Raw genomic sequence first — 16,396 nt, forward strand, 5'->3', positions numbered from 1 at the left:
GTCAGAGATCCCCACAGTGTGGGAACGGTGTTCCCACACTGTTATGCCCATATATGGAGATTCCTGATGTCATCGATATTAAGCCCATACTGTATATGGGAATGGCTGTGAACAGTCTCATGATGATGATATCCAGTGTGGTTGCCGCGACGCATCGAGTCACACTAGTAGCAAAATGAACCAAGTTGGTATACAACGCATGGATCTCCATATATGGAGCTGACTATCATCAACCTGGATCTCCATATATGAAGATCACGACACTGAACTCATCAAACCCTGGATGGATATAGCCATACATGGGTTGACATAATACAGATCTGCATATATGGAGCCGGCCAGCAACTCTACATCTGACCTCTCTGACACCAGAATAGTTTAACTCTACATCTGACCTCTCTGACACCAGATGAATAGTTTAACTCTACATCTGACCTCTCTGACACCAGAATAGTTTAACTCTACATCTGACGGCCCAGGCCGTAGCGTAACGGTCTGGGCACCGGACTGGTAATCCAGTCGCAGTGTGCCGCGGGTTCGACTCCCGGACCCGACACGGCCTTTACTGCATGTCATCCCCCCATCTCTCTCCCGTTTCCTGTCAGCCTACTGTCTGTCCCTTCAAAAATCAATAAAAGGGGTAAGCCGCAAAAAAATATCTTAAAAAAAAAAAAAAAAAACTCTACATCTGACCTCTCTGACACCAGATGAATAGTTTAACTCTACATCTGACCTCTCCGACACCAGATGAATAGTTTAACTCTACATCTGACCTCTCCGACACCAGAATAGTTTAACTCTACATCTAACCTCTCCGACACCAGATGAATAGTTTAACTCTACATCTGACCTCTCTGACACCAGATGAATAGTTTAACTCTACATCTAACCTCACTGACACCAGAATAGTTTAACTCTACATCTGACCTCTCTGACACCAGAATAGTTTAACTCTACATCTGACCTCTCTGACACCAGAATAGTTTAACTCTACATCTGACCTCTCTGACACCAGAATAGTTTAACTCTACATCTGACCTCTCTGACACCAGAATAGTTTAACTCTACATCTGACCTCTCTGACACCAGATGAATAGTTTAACTCTACATCTGACCTCTCTGACACCAGAATAGTTTAACTCTACATCTGACCTCTCCGACACCAGATGAATAGTTTAACTCTACATCTGACCTCTCCGACACCAGATGAATAGTTTAACTCTACATCTGACCTCTCCGACACCAGAATAGTTTAACTCTACATCTGACCTCTCTGACACCAGAATAGTTTAACTCTACATCTGACCTCTCTGACACCAGAATAGTTTAACTCTACATCTGACCTCTCTGACACCAGAATAGTTTAACTCTACATCTGACCTCTCTGACACCAGAATAGTTTAACTCTACATCTGACCTCTCCGACACCAGATGAATAGTTTAACTATACATCTGACCTCTCTGACACCAGAATAGTTTAACTCTACATCTGACCTCACTGACACCAGAATAGTTTAACTATACATCTGACCTCTCTGACACCAGAATAGTTTAACTCTACATCTGACACCAGAATAGTTTAAAGGACCACTTCACCACTTTTCAACCTATACTTCATATAATAGGTCCTCACTAGCCTCGGTACCAGGCTTTCATTTTTGTTGGTGCAAAAATGTAAAGCCTGGAGGAACGCTCTGGTCTAAAAGTGGGAGTCAACCCTTCCGGGTGGGCGTCGCTCCAAATGATGTGACGTAGCGCTGCACTAGGGGGGAGAGGAGGGGCCGGGGGTGACGGACAGATCGATGAGATCCAATCAGGGCGTGCGCAAATCTCAGCCGCGACCAGAACCTCTAGACCAGAAACCTAACACGTTAGCTCAGGCTAGGTCCTCACTAATAATCATGAAAAAATGTCGCAGTTTCTTTCTACTCGGTCTGTGTCTCATAGGAGGGCTGTGTGGGAAGTTCAGAAACCGTCTTCCAGTGACATCATCGATGGGGAATACAAGCTAATAGAAACTGCAGGCTTTCTAGTCCTGAAAAGTTGCAATGCGAAAATGGAAGCCATCGTTCTCACGATAATGAAAGTCTAGTCTAGAAAGTCGTAGAGGCGATAGTCTAACAGGAGGGCCGGAGGAACGTCGTTCAAAAACATGCCTACACGTGACCCACCCAGGATAAGGCATCTCAATTAGGACGGTCCCGGTCCCCGGGAGGACGGTCAATGTCCTGGGGAGGACAGGTCACGGTCCTAGGGAGGACAGGTCACTGTCCTGGGGAGGACGGTCACTGTCCCGGGGAGGACAGGTCACTGTCCCGGGGAGGACAGGTCACGGTCCTGGGGAGGACAGGTCACTGTCCTGGGGAGGACAGGTCACGGTCCCCGGGGAGGTGAATTGACAGTATGAGTCTGGCCAAGCCAGGCTATAGGACAGTAAATGGTGCATTTAATTAAAAGAAAATGGGCATCGCGTTGATTAAAACGAACGCGCCTCAGGGCACGTACATCTGGAAGTAATTCAGAATAATATAATTCATCACAGATGGGGAAATAATTCATATTCACTGAACACATTCAGAGTGTCAATACAGAGTGGCCGACACAGAGATTAGAGAGATTTACCAGATTTACCAATGTAGCTGCATGTGCTGTAAGCGCGTAATGCACTGTGAGAAAGTCACTTATGAGAACATTGCTCACAGTGCATTATCCCTGACTTATCTCACGTGCGCGCACGCACACGCACACGCACACACGCACACGCACACGCACACACACACACACACACACACACACACACACACACACACACACACACACACACACACACAGCTGTTACTGTTAAGAAGATAAATGTGTGGAGAAGTCGCTGCAACAAGGTGTTAGCTGACTGATAATCAGGCTGGAACCACTAGAGATGAAGAACGTCAGGATGAGATGAGAGTGCCAGAGGCTGGACAGAGGAGAAGCCAAAGAGAGCAGACTACACTATTTTTCTGCATCAGTGCTCCTGATGCAGAATGACTGCAGAATGAACTGAAACTCAGTGGTGGAAAGAGTGTTTGCGTTCTTTACTTAAAGGTATATTCAGTGATTTCACTTAATTCAAATATCACTTATTTTTATGTTTTGTTGTGATAATCCTCTCTACTATAGAGTGTGCTGGCCATATAAGGAGTTCCTCCCTGTCCCCAGTTAACCCCTGGGGGTCAAAAAACCTTAAGGTTTCGTTTTTGACTCTCTATCCTGATTGGACGAAAGGCTGGGTCCCACAGCCAAAAACGAAACCTAAGGTTTTTTGAGTGAAATCACTGAATATACCTTTAACACACAGAATGCGGGACACATGATTTTACGTGGTTCGAATCCCGACGGTCCGGTGCGGGACCTGTAATTTTACGTTTAGCGCATTGTTTTATTGATTACCGTACTTTCAATCACCTTTCTATACCCACCCGGACAATAGATCAATAAGCGGCCCCGATCCATGCATGCCACAACACTCCGGTCACGTGATCAACTTCAGCTTGCCCCCTCCCCCCCTTTCCCCTCCTGAAACAGGACGGGAGAGGCACTGCTTTGTGTTTACAGTCTCCCTAATGGCGGCGTCTATGCTCTGCATACGACCGTATAAACACTCAGTCAGCCTGAATCACACGTCACACTACATGCCTCCCCCCTTCCCTCCTGAGAAAGGAAAGGAAAGGTACTATGTTTACCCAGGGTAACTGGACTAAGGAAAGGAAAGGTACTATGTTTACCCAGGGTAACTGGACTAAAGGTACTATGTTTACCTGCAGGGTAACTGGACTAAAGGTACTATGTTTACCCAGGGTAACTGGACTAAGGAAAGGAAAGGTACTATGTTTACCCAGGGTAACTGGACTAAGCTCAAGAACTTGTTTACAGCCAGGCCCTGCTCATCATAGAACATTTCATGGTAGGGGTTCAATGCCTTGTCCAAGGGCACTTCAGCGGTGGTAATTTTAACGTGCCGGTCCGGGGATACGAACTATAGCGACCTTTCCGATATCAAGACCGCTCCGCACACCGTTCGGCCACCGCTGCCCCGCTGGGAGGGGAGGGGGGTCTTGTGTGTATTTTCGGAACGTAATGGCCGGTCGCCCATTAGACTCTACCACCATCGGAGCAGCCTTGAACAACAACAAACATGGACAGAAAGCGGTCAGATTCATGTCTCCTTTCCTTCTTTGAAACTACTATACGAACAAACAAGATAACTAACAAACGAGATCACAACTTCACAGATTGTGTATCAAGGGACCGTCACCAGCAGCGGGCCGGGCCTGGTTCTGGTACTGGTCCAGGGCCGGGTCGGACTGCTGCCAGTGGGTGGAAGGCAGTGTTGTTTTTGGCAGCAAATTTTGATTTTAGTTTTAGTCATAGTCTTTGGAATAGTTTTAATTTAGTTTTAGTCACATTTTATTTTAGTCACCTGGAATGTGTTGGTGTTAGTCTAGTTTTAGACTAAAATCTCATGACATTTAGTCGACTTTGGTGGGCACTGATGACGTCGTAAGGACTGTTTTTACACTCGCTGAAAATAGCCGATCTACAAGCACACAACGCGCTGCGACGCGTTGTGAGCTTGTAGATCTGCTATTTTCAGTGTAAAGTGTAAAATTACTTATACTAAATCTCTTGTCCACTAGTCCCTTCCTAACATTTTAGTCTAGTTTTTATTTGTTGACGAAATTGTCAGTATATTTAGTCTTAGTTTTAGTCACCATAGCTTAGTTTTCAATTCATTTAGTTTTCTTCAGTGGAAAAAGGTAGTCGACGATTTTTTTTTGTTTGTTTTTCACTTAGTTTTAGTCGACGAAAACAACACTGGTGGAAGGCACTTCGTTGTATGCACGTGTTAGTGTGGAGGAGAGCAACCAGACTATAGTGATTATATAACACTTTATTATTCATCATAATTGCAGTGATAAGACCCGGTTCTAATGAACCTCTATGCGTCCTAAACATGTTTTATTCGGCAGAGTTAAAGGGGTGTAAGACAACGCGTTCCTCGTGAAACTAGACATTCAGGGCTTTCACTCGGTGTATATTATGTATGGGATGTTCTTTGTGTTCAATTTTATATCTGCATGTCAATGTCTGTGACACAAAACTGTGAATATCTCTAGCTTTCTAACAGAAACAAACTTTTCAGTATTACCCGTATTGCTTCCAAGATTATCGGACTTCCCACACCAACACTTTCTGATATGAACAATAATGCCATCACACGGCTAGCACTCTCAATATCACGTGACACTGATCATCCCCTGTATCGCTTCTTCAACCTCATGCCATCAGGACAAAGATACAGAACCTTACCCTGGAAAAAGGTTCGTTTCAGTAGGAGTTTTGTCCCATCAGCCATCGCGGCATTAAACAAACTGCCCCGCCGATAGGAGGGTTTCTGTACACAGTGGGGAACTCATGTTTTTGTATTTTTGTCTTAGTGTAATGTTTTTCTGTACTATGTGCTGCTTTTGTTGTTGGTGTTTGAACAGACCTGTGAAGATGAATATCCTTCGGGACAATAAAGATTATTATTATTATTCTGTTAAAAAACACCACTTTTAGACAAAAGCAGATGTTCACATAAATGTCAATAACTCCACAATGGAAGATGGTAAAAGGAAAAAGTCCTGCTTTGAACCTAATCCCTCAGCACCCTGGCAAAGTTGTAAAAATGTTAAGTTAAAGGACCACTTCACCACTTTTCAACCTATCTTCATATAATAGGTCCTCACTAATAATCATGATAAAATGGCGCAATTTGTTTCTACTCAGTCTGTGTCTCATAGGAGGGCTGTGGGCAGTTCAGAAACCGTCTTCCAGTGACATCATCGATGGGGAATACAAGCTAATAGAAACTGCAGGCTTTCTAGTCCTGAAAAGTTGCAATGCGAAAATGGAAGCCATCGTTCTCACGATAATGAAAATCTAAACATTTTTGTAAAGAAATCTTGTTTAAAAAATAATCTGTCTAATGATGATGTCACTGGAAGACGGTTTCTGAACTGCCCACAGCCCTCCTATGAGACACGGACTGAGTAGAAAGAAATTGCGCCATTTTATCATGATTATTAGTGAGGACCTATTATATGAAGATAGGTTGAAAAGTGGTGAAGTGGTCCTTTAAAGTATCAATACTGCAATATAGAACTACTCTGTTACATACAGTATGAGTAAGAGTCCGGATTTAGAAATGTACTTGAGTAAAAGTACAAAATGTACTCAAAGTACAAAAAGTAAAAGTACTCATTGAATGTACTTGAATCTCTCATTTCAAGTTTTCAAATGTAAAAAAAAAAAAGATCAACAAGCGCACAATGCGTCGTGATGCGACACATTGTGAGCTTGTAGATCAGCTATTTTCAAATGGCCGAAATGTATACAGGGCTGAAGTGGTTAATGTATGTTTTGGATTAATAATCTAAAATGTGCAAAGTAACTATAGTAACTAAAGTTTTCATATTATCGTAGTGGAGTGAAAGTACAATATTTGCCTCTGAGATGTAGTAGAAAGTACTGGAAATTGAAAATACTCCAGGAAAGTACAAATACCTCAGAATTGTACTTAAAGGACCACTTCACCACTTTTCAACCTATCTTCATATAATAGGTCCTCACTAATAATCATGATAAAATGGCACCATTCTTTTCTACTCAGTCTGTGTCTCATAGGAGGGCTGTGGGCAGTTTAGAAACCGTCTTCCAGTGACATAATCATTAAAAAAAAAAAAAAAAAGTCTACTTGGTCTTTCTTTACAAAAATGTTTAGATTTTCATTATCGTGAGAACGATGGCTTCCATTTTCGCATTGCAACTTTTCAGGACTAGAAAGCCTGCAGTTTCTATTAGCTTTTATTCCCCATCGATGTCGTCACTGGAAGACGGTTTCTGAACTGCCCACAGCCCTCCTATGAGACACAGACTGAGTAAAAAAGAAATTGCGCCCAGTTTTTCATATGCGTGCGTGCGTGCGTGCGTGCGTGCGTGCGTGTGTGCGTGCGTGTGCGTGCGGTTGTCGGTAATGATGTAAAGAAGAGAGCTACTGAGAAGAGAGCATGCATGGCAGGGAGGCGGGGGGAGGGGGCGTATAATCAATTCCACCGTCCTCGACAGTCATGGCAGAGAATTCAGGTTCATAAACATGAACGACTGTCTGTGAGGAATATTTCTCATCAGTACCACCTTTTCTATTGTGAAAATGTGGTCAAATCTTTGAATATATTTATATTCACTGTCACAGTGAACATTTTAACCCATGCTGACCTGAGATCAGATTCTAAAAATGTCTATTACATCCTGACAGTTTCATTATTAACCCATTCTGACCCGAGATCAGATTCTAAAAGTGTCTTCGATTTCGAACACATTTAGACCCGAGGGCGATTCTACTAATGTCTTCTAAATCCTGACAGTCTTCTGAAAAATGTTTCTATGTCAGTGGTTTTCAAACATTTTCATGTCAAGGACCCCCAAGATTATATGCAATTGGCCCGCCGACCCCCATCTGAAAATATGTTGTTCCAGGGACCCCCCAACTGAAAATATGTTGTTCCAGGGACCCCCCAACTGAAAATATGTTGTTCCAGGGACCCCCATCTGAAAATATGTTGTTCCAGGGACCCCCCAACTGAAAATATGTTGTTCCAGGGACCCCCATCTGAAAATATGTTGTTCCAGGGACCCCCCATCTGTAAATATGTTGTTCCAGGGACCCCCCATCTGAAAATATGTTGTTCCAGGGACCCCCCATCTGTAAATATGTTGTTCCAGGGACCCCCCATATGAAAATATGTTGTTCCAGGGACCCCCCATCTGACAATATGTTGTTCCAGGGACCCCCCATCTGTAAATATGTTGTTCCAGGGACCCCCCATCTGTAAATATGTTGTTCCAGGGACCCCCCCTGCAGAAGCAAAGATATGCGTTAAAAACGTTCACTCTGAAAGAATATATATTCAAAGATTTGCGCCACATTTTTACGATTTTTCAAAAAAAAAATAGCTGGTCTACAAGCTCCTAGAGCTCATAGCGCGGCATTTTCTCTGTGCCGCGCTATGAGCTTGTAGATCTGCTATTTTTCAATAGCTAAAGTATACAACATAATGCTTAAAATCACCAAAAGGGGTTTTAAATGCTTAAAACACCAATGTTGAAGTCCACTGACGGCCGGGGGGGGACAAATGATAGCATAGCGGCTAAATATGCTATACGCCACAATAAGAATGTCTCTGGTAGTATATATTCTGCACAGTAGCTCAAAGTAATTAGACGGTTATGGAGAAACCCCCTAATTAATTGACTCATTCATTTCATGATTATGTTTTAATTAGAAAGCCAGTGATTAATTTCCCCTGTGTGTCTTTTCCATGATGAGCCCATTTAGGACCGAGGATGATTCTAAATACCGAACTAATTAACCCATTCTGACCTGAGATCAGATTCATAACGAGGTTTCCACTGGACACACACTGGTCTGATGAACCCATTCTGACCTGAGATCAGATTAAAAAAATGTCAGTCGTTCTTCGATTTTTCAAAAAAATAGCAGACCTACAAGCTCGTATCGCGCCACTCGGTGCTTTCGCTATTTTTCAATAGCTAAAGCATAACATGATGCTGACACCACAATGGGTTCCCGTTCAGAATGGGTTAAAATATTAACCCCTGGAACAAGAAACACGGGTGTCTGTCTTATAGGAATGGATGCACCAAAGGAGAAGTCGCAACCTAATTTCTCTTTTTTTTTAAGAATATTAAAAAAAATATATATATATATGCATGTTTTTCACCTATTTTGCCCCCCCATTGATATGACATGAAATATATGTTTTGTTTATTTTGTGAAAAGTCATGATGAAATATTAAAGGTATATTTCAGTGATTTCACAAAAAAAAAAAACCTTAGGTTTCGTTTTTGGCTGTGGGACCCAGCCTTTCGTCCAATCAGGATAGAGAGTCAAAAACGAAACCTAAGGTTTTTTGACCCCCAGGGGTTACTGGGGACAGGGAGGAACTCCTTATATGGTCAGCACACTCTATAGTAGGGAGGATTATCACAACAGAACAAAAAAAATTGTGATATTTGAATACAGTGAAATCACTGAATATACCTTTAAAGAAGAGTAGCTCACGTTGCCATGTATATACTGTACTCTATATGTATGTACTGCAATATATTTCAATGAGAAATATTTTTTATGGAATATTTTACATTGGGTAAAAAATACCCGTGTTTAGTGATGGTGTATAACAAAACAAATATGTTTAGTATTATTAGGGTTAATAAAAAAAAATACAAAAACCTTATGCTGTTCATATACTATACGTCAACAAGAACCCCTTTTGGGGTTCCCGTCCTGAAGGGTATAGATTGAACCCCAAAAGGGCTTTTCTAGACGAGGATACTTTGTGCAAAATTGGGATCCAATTGACAAAGACGGCCGATTGTCAATAACTACAAATCAACACATTTCTACGAATTTGCTAATTATGACAAATGAAAAAAAACTCCCCCGGATCACTTGTCACATAATATTATTATCACATACAGTAGGGCAGGCATTAGTCACTTGTCACATAATATGATGATCACATACAGTAGGCCAGGCATTAATATGATGATCACATACAGTAGGGCAGGCATTAGTCACTTGTCACATAATATGATGATCACATACAGTAGGGCAGGCATTAGTCACTTGTCACATAATATGATGATCACATACAGTAGGGCAGGCATTAGTCACTTGTCACATAATATGATGATCACATACAGTAGGGCAGGCATTAGTCACTTGTCACATAATATGATGATCACATACAGTAGGGCAGGCATTAGTCACTTGTCACATAATATGATGATCACATACAGTAGGGCAGGCATTAGTTTCAATAAAGTGAGATTTGCAACAATGCATTCGATGCATTACATCGATGACCTCAGAGCAATCAATCTCTGCACAAGATCTCATCATGCTGGCATAATCACATCTCTGTTAATGACGCCTCCTGTGCTGATGCTGCTAACTGGGTGTGGGGTGAGAGACACTGAAACTACCTGTTGCCTCTCTCTCTCCCTCTCTCCCTCTCTCTCTCTCTCTCTCTCTCTCTCTCTCTCTCTCCCTCCCTCTCTCCCTCTCTCTCTCTCTCTCTCTCATCAGTAGGGGTCTCAGCTGGAGGAGAGGCTACTGTGTTTATTTAAAGTCTACAAATCAATCCGTCTCCTCCTCTTCCTCCTCTTCCTCCTCTTCCTCCTCCCTGACTTCACTCTGCTAACCGTCATCCTGCTTAATACGCCAGAAGATACGCACGCACGCACGCACGCACGCACGCACGCACGCACGCACGCACAGGTATACAAACAAAGAATCACATGACGTTGATCCCTTTCCCCTATTGGCTCATATACAGTATACTGTAGGACAAATACTGATGGGAGACAAGTTGGCCCTCGCAAGAATAGTAACACATGCACACGTGCATGCGCACGCACGCACGCACATGCACACGCTCACACACACATGCACACGCACACACGCACATGCACACACGCACATCCAGTGAAAGATAACAGTAATGGCCCTCTCATTCCATTTCCAAATGTCATCACGGGGTGATGTGGGAGGAAAAAATGACTTGGTAATGGTGTCTGTTTCTTATTATGATCATCACCGCATAAATGTTCTTAATGTTTCCCACATAGAAACATCACATTTCAGCTCAATCACTCTGTTGTCTCTGGGTGTCTATTGTTTTAACGAGCAGAGAGGCACACATCACACACTGAAGACTGTGTCTATTGTTTTAACGAGCAGAGAGGTACACATCACACACTGAAGACTGAGTCTATTGTTTTAACGAGTAGAGAGGCACACATCACACACTGAAGACTGAGTCTATTGTTTTAACGAGTAGAGAGGCACACATCACACACTGAAGACTGTGTCTATTGTTTTAACGAGCAGAGAGGCACACATCACACACTGAAGACTGAAGAAACTGCCTCCCCCTGGCCAGCCGGGGCGCCTGGTGGAGGGGAAAGGAACTGGTTGTAATAACGTGTTCCTTCCACGCGCTACGTCCAACCAGGGAAACTCCCCCCTGTCAGGTGTAAAGGAGCAACTTGGACACTCAGGCATGAAGGAAGCATGAGTTCAAGTCCGTTGCTCTCCCCTTGTCCCCCATATATGGGGACTAGGTTGGCCTCCCCTTGTCCCCCATATATGGGGACTAGGTTGGCCTCCCCTTGTCCCCCATATATGGGGACTAGGTTGGTCTCCCCTTGTCCCCCATATATGGGGACTAGGTTGGCCTCCCCTTGTCCCCCATATATGGGGACTAGGTTGGTCTCCCCTTGTCCCCCATATATGGGGACTAGGTTGGTCTCCCCTTGTCCCCCATATATGGGGACTAGGTTGGTCTCCCCTTGTCCCCCATATATGGGGACTAGGTTGGTGGAGGGTGTGTAGAGCCCAGGATCACATTAGATGATTGACACAGGGGTGGAAAATGAGTTACAAAATCGTGGGATATTTTTTTTTAAATAAAATAAAAGACTGAAGAAGGAGGAATTATACAAAGTAGGGTGACATCGATGACATCACGCGATGAGGACTAAATCAGTTGAGCTGTTCCTGAGAGCAATTTCCATTAAAGCACCACTATGATATGAAAGACTGATTGTTAAAAATTGTGGGGATAGAAAACACAAAATAAATTGAAAAAGTTGAATTTTATGTCATAGGTCCTTTAACCCATTCTGACCTGAGATCAGATTCTAAAAATGTCTTCTACATCCTGACAGTTCTCTGAAAAAGCTATGTTTCTATGTCAGTCGTTCTTCGATTTTTCAAAAATAGCAGACCTACAAGCTCGTAGCGCGCCACTCGGTGGCGCGATATGAGCTTGTAGATCTGCCATTTTTCAATAGCTAAAGCATAACATAATGCTGACACCAAAAGGGGTTCCCGCCCAAAATAGGTTAAACTGCTTTATACAGGTTATATATAGCAACACCTCAAATGAACGTCATCTGCAATACATCACCACCACATGCACAACTTCACAGTGCTGCTCAAGTGTGTGTGTGTGTGTGTGTGTGTGTGTGTGTGTGTGTGTGTGTGTGTGTGTGCGTGTGCAGCACGGTTGCCAGGTATATTATCACGGTTGCCAGGTATATTATCACGGTTGCCATGTATTATCTGAGGCAGTGGCTTTCTGCTATAAACGACTGACAGCAGAATGAAGACAAATTGTGGTCTTATTATAATTATTATTATCATCCTGAGTCGTGTACTGTCAGCTGTGCTTGTTTTGTTGTCCCCGACGAGCTGCAGTGGAGGTAACATCAAGGCGAGCCATGATTAACCATCCTGCCTATTCAGGAAGACAACCAGTTCCATAGCCTTAATGCAGGGCCTTCTCCTGCCTATTCAGGGAGACAATCAGTTCCATAGCCTTAATGCAGGGCCTTCTTCTGCCTATTCAGGGAGACAATCAGTTCCATAGCCTTAATGCAGGGCCTTCTCCTGCTTTTCAGGAAGACAATCAGTTCCATAGCCTTAATGCAGGCCCTTCTCCTGCTTTTCAGGAAGACAATCAGTTCCATAGCCTTAATGCAGGCCCTCCTCCTGCTTTTCAGGAAGACAATCAGTTCCATAGCCTTAATGCAGGCCCTCCTCCTGCTTTTCAGGAAGACAATCAGTTCCGTAGCCTTAATGCAGGCCCTCCTCCTGCCTATTCAGGAAGACAATCAGTTCCATAGCCTTAATGCAGGCCCTCCTCCTGCCTATTCAGGAAGACAATCAGTTCCGTAGCCTTAATGCAGGGCCGCAAGAGCAGTGAGGCTATGGACCGGAACTAGCTCCACATGTATAATGGAGATACATCGTCATGGTGACGGGGTCAGCACCATATGGACAGCTCCTCATCATGGAGACGGTCAGCACCATGGACAGCTCCTCATCGTGGTGACGGTCAGCACCATGGACAGATCCTCATCATGGAGACGGTCAGCACCATGGACAGCTCCTCATCGTGGTGACGGTCAGCACCATGGACAGATCCTCATCATGGAGACGGTCAGCACCATGGACAGATCCTCATCATGGTGACGGGGTCAGCACCATGGACAGATCCTCATCGTGGTGACGGTCAGCACCATGGACAGATCCTCATCGTGGTGACGGTCAGCACCATGGACAGATCCTCATCGTGGAGACGGTCAGCACCATGGACAGATCCTCATCGTGGTGACGGGGTCAGCACCATGGACAGATCCTCATCATGGAGACGGTCAGCACCATGGACAGATCCTCATCATGGAGACGGGGTCAGCACCATGGACAGCTCCTCATCATGGTGACGGGGTCAGCACCATGGACAGCTCCTCATCATGGTGACGGGGTCAGCACCATGGACAGATCCTCATCATGGAGACGGGGTCAGCACCATGGACAGATCCTCATCATGGAGACGGGGTCAGCACCATGGATAGATCCTCATCATGGTGACGGGGTCAGCACCATGGACAGCTCCTCATCATGGTGACGGGGTCAGCACCATGGACAGATCCTCATCATGGTGACGGGGTCAGCACCATGGACAGATCCTCATCATGGTGACGGGGTCAGCACCATGGACAGATCCTCATCATGGTGACGGGGTCAGCACCATGGACAGATCCTCATCATGGTGACGGGGTCAGCACCATGGACAGATCCTCATCGTGGTGACGGGGTCAGCACCATGGACAGCTCCTCATCGTGGTGACGGTCAGCACCATGGACAGATCCTCATCATGGTGACGGGGTCAGCACCATGGACAGATCCTCATCATGGTGACGGGGTCAGCACCATGGACAGCTCCTCATCATGGTGACGGGGTCAGCACCATGGACAGCTCCTCATCATGGAGACGGTCAGCACCATGGACAGCTCCTCATCATGGTGACGGTCAGCACCATGGACAGATCCTCATCATGGTGACGGTCAGCACCATGGACAGATCCTCATCATGGTGACGGGGTCAGCACCATGGACAGCTCCTCATCATGGAGACGGTCAGCACCATGGACAGATCCTCATCATGGAGACGGTCAGCACCATGGACAGATCCTCATCATGGTGACGGTCAGCACCATGGACAGATCCTCATCATGGTGACGGGGTCAGCACCATGGACAGATCCTCATCATGGTGACGGTCAGCACCATGGACAGATCCTCATCATGGTGACGGTCAGCACCATGGACAGATCCTCATCATGGTGACGGGGTCAGCACCATGGACAGCTCCTCATCATGGTGACGGGGTCAGCACCATGGACAGCTCCTCATCATGGAGACGGTCAGCACCATGGACAGATCCTCATCGTGGTGACGGTCAGCACCATGGACAGATCCTCATCGTGGTGACGGTCAGCACCATGGACAGATCCTCATCATGGTGACGGTCAGCACCATGGACAGATCCTCATCATGGAGACGGTCAGCACCATGGACAGCTCCTCATCATGGTGACGGGGTCAGCACCATGGACAGATCCTCATCATGGAGACGGTCAGCACCATGGACAGATCCTCATCGTGGTGACGGGGTCAGCACCATGGACAGATCCTCATCATGGAGACGGTCAGCACCATGGACAGATCCTCATCATGGAGACGGGGTCAGCACCATGGACAGCTCCTCATCATGGTGACGGGGTCAGCACCATGGACAGCTCCTCATCATGGTGACGGGGTCAGCACCATGGACAGATCCTCATCATGGAGACGGGGTCAGCACCATGGACAGATCCTCATCATGGAGACGGGGTCAGCACCATGGATAGATCCTCATCATGGTGACGGGGTCAGCACCATGGACAGCTCCTCATCATGGTGACGGGGTCAGCACCATGGACAGATCCTCATCATGGTGACGGGGTCAGCACCATGGACAGATCCTCATCATGGTGACGGGGTCAGCACCATGGACAGATCCTCATCATGGTGACGGGGTCAGCACCATGGACAGATCCTCATCATGGTGACGGGGTCAGCACCATGGACAGATCCTCATCGTGGTGACGGGGTCAGCACCATGGACAGCTCCTCATCGTGGTGACGGTCAGCACCATGGACAGATCCTCATCATGGTGACGGGGTCAGCACCATGGACAGATCCTCATCATGGTGACGGGGTCAGCACCATGGACAGCTCCTCATCATGGTGACGGGGTCAGCACCATGGACAGCTCCTCATCATGGAGACGGTCAGCACCATGGACAGCTCCTCATCATGGTGACGGTCAGCACCATGGACAGATCCTCATCATGGTGACGGTCAGCACCATGGACAGATCCTCATCATGGTGACGGTCAGCACCATGGACAGATCCTCATCATGGTGACGGGGTCAGCACCATGGACAGATCCTCATCATGGTGACGGTCAGCACCATGGACAGATCCTCATCATGGTGACGGTCAGCACCATGGACAGATCCTCATCATGGTGACGGGGTCAGCACCATGGACAGCTCCTCATCATGGTGACGGGGTCAGCACCATGGACAGCTCCTCATCATGGAGACGGTCAGCACCATGGACAGATCCTCATCGTGGTGACGGTCAGCACCATGGACAGATCCTCATCGTGGTGACGGTCAGCACCATGGACAGATCCTCATCATGGTGACGGTCAGCACCATGGACAGATCCTCATCATGGAGACGGTCAGCACCATGGACAGCTCCTCATCATGGTGACGGGGTCAGCACCATGGACAGATCCTCATCATGGAGACGGTCAGCACCATGGACAGATCCTCATCGTGGTGACGGTCAGCACCATGGACAGCTCCTCATCGTGGTGACGGTCAGCACCATGGACAGATCCTCATCATGGAGACGGTCAGCACCATGGACAGATCCTCATCATGGAGACGGTCAGCACCATGGACAGATCCTCATCGTGGTGACGGTCAGCACCATGGACAGATCCTCATCATGGAGACGGTCAGCACCATGGACAGATCCTCATCGTGGTGACGGTCAGCACCATGGACAGATCCTCATCGTGGTGACGGTCAGCACCATGGACAGCTCCTCATCGTGGTGACGGTCAGCACCATGGACAGATCCTCATCGTGGTGACGGTCAGCACCATGGACAGATCCTCATCATGGAGACGGTCAGCACCATGGACAGCTCCTCATCATGGTGACGGGGTCAGGACCATGGACAGATCCTCATCATGGAGACGGGGTCAGCACCATGGACAGATCCTCATCATGGTGACGGGGTCAGCACCATGGACAGATCCTCATCATGGTGACGGGGTCAGCACCATGGACAGCTCCTCATCATGGTGACGGGGTCAG

The 16,396-nt window shown here is 46.2% G+C and overlaps 1 protein-coding gene across 1 annotated transcript in view; it reads right to left on the reverse strand.

Annotated features, from left to right (window-relative positions):
- Positions 1-16,396, reverse strand: part of klhdc8b (kelch domain containing 8B) — a gene marked incomplete at both ends in the record, with an annotated part of 197,866 nt that overhangs the window by 19,594 nt on the left and 161,876 nt on the right. The window lies entirely within an intron of this gene.

The sequence above is a fragment of the Protomyctophum parallelum genome (genome assembly GCF_964188405.1).
Source record: "Protomyctophum parallelum genome assembly, chromosome: 7".
Classification (NCBI taxonomy): Eukaryota; Metazoa; Chordata; class Actinopteri; order Myctophiformes; family Myctophidae; genus Protomyctophum; species Protomyctophum parallelum.